The following is a 5,104-nucleotide window of genomic DNA, read 5'->3' on the forward strand; positions in this document are numbered from 1 at the left end:
CGCACCAGTTGCGGGAGGTGGAGGATAACCCGCACCGCGGCTATTGTAGGCGAACCGAGGGACACCATGCTACAAGGCTTTGCTGCCGATGTTTGCGCGGGCCGAGGAGGACGCACTGGGAGGACCCAGACGGCGTTGAGCCGGCTTCATTGGCGACCCTGGCTCAAATGCCCAGATCTGACCCTACCAGTGCGGTGGAGGTGGAACCACCACCGCAACCGGGGCTATGAACACGTACGAGGAAGACACCGCTGCGCTCTAACTGCGTAACACGGTTGTCTGCCGGCGGTACTCCCGCTCTCCACGGTTAGCCTGGGAAGTGGGCGCAGGTTCTCCTACGCTTGCCCTCGCCACACTTTACCTTTTATCCCCCCCCAAGAAATTTATTGGGCGTGTTCCTTTTCGGGCTTCCAGCCACGTCCTCCTTGGCTGCGTCCCTCCATACACACCACTCCTCGGGTTCGCTGCCTCCTGCTCTACTTCAAACGAGCGGCGATATCCCCTGTATGAGCCCATGGACCCTTCCGATCCAAGATATTTCCTCCCAAGTCCACGAGTCCCTGCATTACTTGGCCGCGCTGCTGCTCGGTTCTATCACGCTGCTTGATCCATTGTTGGGTGGGTCGTCTGTAACGACTTTCCTCCTCCTCTCATCCGAAGGTGAGAGGAGTAAGGGATCGGACCAAAGCGGGCAAGCGATTGTTGATCTTACATAATGAGTTATCTTAACGAAACCAAAAAACCACGAAAGAACACGAGAGAATTTACAAAAAGACAATAAAACGATGTAGACAAGACCTGGGACTTTAGAACTTACATACAACGAAAGAACAGCACGAACAGGTACAGACTACAAAAACAACGAACGAACGAAGTCTTGCGCACGAACGATACATCAATCGTCCCAATGTGCGTAGGCCTAGCTACCCTCCAAATCCCCACCCACCGAATAACACCCCCCGCCAAGTACACATTACAAGACACAGGAGACCAACACCCACAACAAACATATGTGAATACAACCACCTTACCATGTAATTGCATGGTTCTCAATCAGACGGAAACCGTTACCAACCAGCCTGCCGGTCTACATTGAAACCATATCAGGTCACCCATTAACAACATAAACACAAATAACATAGACTGCCCACCCAAACTCACGCCCTGATGCCGACTAACACATACAAAAAACAAAACCAGAAAACAGGTCAAGGAACTGGACATCAGGCCAGCGTCCCGATCAACAATTGACACTCCCAGGCGTACGTAATAACGAGTGGATATCACCGTATAACAGAATATATAGGGATGACTTAAAACGAGTGACATCTGTAACAATCCCCCCCTTTTTTCTTTAAAGACAAATAAACAACAAAATAATGAAATCCCAAGTATTATTTAGTTCCTCATTACAAATGGGTTTGTGACTCAGTTATATATTTTATAGCTCAAGCTGCCACTTTTCCATTACTGAGATGTCTTTAGGAGCACAAGACCGATGCTCCCTTTTTAGTTAGACAGTCAGCAAGCTGCTCCTTTGTGGTCGACCAGGAAAACAGCTTTGAGGTGTGGAATCACAGTTGTAGCAAAGGTGTGAGCCACCCCAAGATGAAGTCATCAACATGACAGGCAAGTACTCCAGTCAAGCCAATAGAAAACTGGCAGGATCCACTTGTGACATTTTTCCACCTGTACTCAGGCACTGTTGCCTTGACTTTGCTGTACAGTAGAGTGATGCACCTGCCAGGGCCAGACACACACCTTTTTAGTTTCCACAGTGTTCCTTCACCCTTAGCTTCAGGCGGAGGTCAGATGTGAATGTCCCTTGACTGCTCTGTTCCCTGCAAAAATGCAGATTTATGTTCTATGGAATTAAGTTTCATTGTTTCTGGCAGCATCATTGTAGCAGCAATCTGAGTGACTGAGGCGCATGTCGTGAGTCTTTTGGGAGTTGTTTAGCAGCCAGCTCCTCTAAACCTCTAGCACTAGATGAGTCTTTTGGGAGTTGTTTAGCAGCCAGCTCCTCTAAACCTCTAGCACTAGATGAGTCTTTTGGGAGTTGTTTAGCAGCCAGCTCCTCTAAACCTCTAGCCACTAGATGAGTCTTTTGGGAGTTGTTTAGCAGCCAGCTCCTCTAAACCTCTAGCCACTAGATTAGTTTTTGGGAGTTGTTTAGAGCAGCTCCTCTAAACCTCTAGCCACTAGATAGTTTTTGGGAGTTGTTTAGCAGCCAGCTCCTCTAAACCTCTAGCCACTAGATGAGTCTTTTGGGAGTTGTTTAGAGCCAGCTCTCTAAACCTCTAGCCACTAGTGAGTCTTTTGGGAGTTGTTTAGCAGCCAGCTCCTCTAAACCTCTAGCCACTAGTGAGTCTTTTGGGAGTTGTTTAGCAGCCAGCTCCTCTAAACCTCTAGCCACTAGATGAGTTTTGGGAGTTGTTTAGCAGCCAGCTCCTCAAAAAACCTCTAGTTCACTAAGTTGATATGAGTCTTTTGGGAGTTGTTTAGCAGCCAGCTCCTCTAAACCTCTAGCCACTAGATGAGTCTTTTGGGAGTTGTTTAGAAGCCAGCTCCTCTAAACCTCTAGCCACTAGATGAGTCTTTTGGGAGTTGTTTATCAGCCAGCTCCTCAAAACCTCTAATCACTAGATGAGTATTTTGGGAGTTGTTTAGCAGCCAGCTCCTCTAAACCACTAGCCACTAGATGAGTCTTTTGGGAGTTGTTCAGCAGCCAGCTCCTCAAAACCTCTAGCCACTAGACGTGCTTTTGGCACTATTCCAGTTATTTAAGGGGACACACCCACCTTGTTGAGACACATGTCTTTGACTTCCTCAAACACTTAATTTTTCCTCCAATCACTGAGCTCATCTAGTTTAGTCAAATGACATGTCCTTTGTTTCAAGTACATCAAGATTTTGAATGTCATTCTGTTTTTCGTGATTTTGCATTGGTTGAAATCAACGCACAATCAATTGGTTGACAGGTCAGCTGACCCTGTTGTACCAGAAAGTGTAGCTGGTTCAGAGTACTGCAAGTTGGACCAGTTCTAGTGTTTTCCTTTGGCTTTTCCTGCTCGTCCAATGATGGTTGCTGTGTGTGGAATACTACTTTCTCTGTCCATGTATTTAACAGTTTGTCCAGTTTTCAGATTGGAACAATCATGCTGTCTTAACACATGTGGCTGTGGTTCATTTGAACCCTCAACAGTATTACCTGTGGCATGGTTGAAGGTCTATGCTCCATTTCCTGTGTCAGTTTCAGTGTCCATCTCATTGGATGAGATAGGCTTGTGTCTGTTAAAACTTCTCTAGGGGACGTGGGATGGTAACGTGGCAAACATCCAGTGAAATTGCAGAGTGCCAAATTCAAAAACAGAAATACTCATTATAAAAATTCATAAAACATCCACGTGTTATACATCGGCTTAAATATTATCTTCTTGTTAATTCAACCACTGTGTCAGATTTCAAAAAGGTTTTACGGCGAAAGCATACCATGCAATTATCTGAGAACAGCGCCCAGCAGCCAAATCATTACAAACAGTTACCAGCCAAGTAGAGGAGTTACATAAGTCAGAAATAGCGATAAAATGTATCACTTACCTTTTATGATCTTCATATGGTTGTACTCAAAAGACTCCCATTTACTCAATAAATGTTTGTTTTGTTCGATAAAGTCCCTTTTAATATCCAAAAACCTCAAATGCAGTCACAACAGACAGACAAAAATCCGAAAAGTATCAGTAATGTTCGTAGAAACATGTCAAATGATGTTTATAATCAATCCTCAGGTTGTTTTTAGTCATAATAATCAATAACATTTCAACCGGACAAAAGCTTTGACAATATAAAAAGAAAACAAGAGAGGCGTGCTCTCGGTCGTGACACGGAATGGTCCACTCATTCAACGTGGTCTTACTCTCTCATTTTTCAGAATAGAAGCCTGAACCAATTTCTAAAGACTGTTGACATCTAGTGGAAGCCATAGGAAGTGCAGTTTGAGTCCTAAGTCAATGGATACTGTAATGGCATTCAATAGAAAACTACAAACATAAAATAATCCCACTTCCTGGATGGATTTTTCTCAGTGTTTCGCCTGCTACATCAGTTCTGTTATACTCACAGACATTATTGTAACAGTTTTCGAAACTTCAAAGTCTTTTCTATCCAAATCTACCACTTATATGCATATCCTATCTTTTGGGCCTGAGTAGCAGGCCGTTTGCTTTTCATCCGGAGGTGAAAATAGCGCCCCCTACCTAGTGAGGTTAATGTGTCCTTTTTTGTCATTTTCAGTAGGAGGCTGATTCTCAGCAACAACCCCTCCATCTTGTTGATAATAAAAATGGTGCCCCCATGCCTCACAAATATCACCACACCATCTTGGCCAATGACTACTCTCGGTCCTTTCCACTCTTGACAGTCAACTCGTTTGTAGTACACTTTGTTTCCAGTCTCGTACTTGTCATCGGTGGGTCGAAGCTGTTTCCGGCAGGGCCCTGCAAATTCTCTCTGAACATTCTTTTCTCACTGCATGTAGTGCTGAAAGGTGCTGTCCCACCCATGCACTCACACTGGTCGCTTCTAGTGCTGGTGGCTTGTCAACCAGTACAGAGGGAAGATTAGGGTTCTGCCCAACACTAGTTGGTATGGGCTGTAACTATGAACATTGTGCATTGAGTTTTTTGCCATCAAAGCCCAATCTAGGGCTGTTTTCCAGTCACATCATTGTCTTGCTTCACTTTCAGCATAATCTCTGAGTGTTTGATTACGTCTCTCCACAAGTCCATTGCTCCATGGACTGTATGCAGCAGTTGTCTTTACTTCCATGTTGAATTTCTCTGCCATTTCTCTTATTTCATTATTATTGAATTSTCCTCCATTGTCACTGTARAATTTCTGMGTRGGGCCATGCACACTTATCCAGGAKTGAATGAAGTGCTTGACCATTTCACTGTGTTTCTTTGTATTCACAATGCTTCCAGCACTGAAGCGTGTGAAGTGGTGGATTATGTGAAGATACCACACACTTGGTCCAGGCTCATGTACAGTGGGGCAAAAAAGTATTTAGTCAGCCACCAATTGTGCAAGTTCTCTCACTTAAAAA

Source organism: Salvelinus sp. IW2-2015, unplaced genomic scaffold (assembly GCF_002910315.2).
Source record: "Salvelinus sp. IW2-2015 unplaced genomic scaffold, ASM291031v2 Un_scaffold4043, whole genome shotgun sequence".
Taxonomy (NCBI): Eukaryota; Metazoa; Chordata; class Actinopteri; order Salmoniformes; family Salmonidae; genus Salvelinus; species Salvelinus sp. IW2-2015.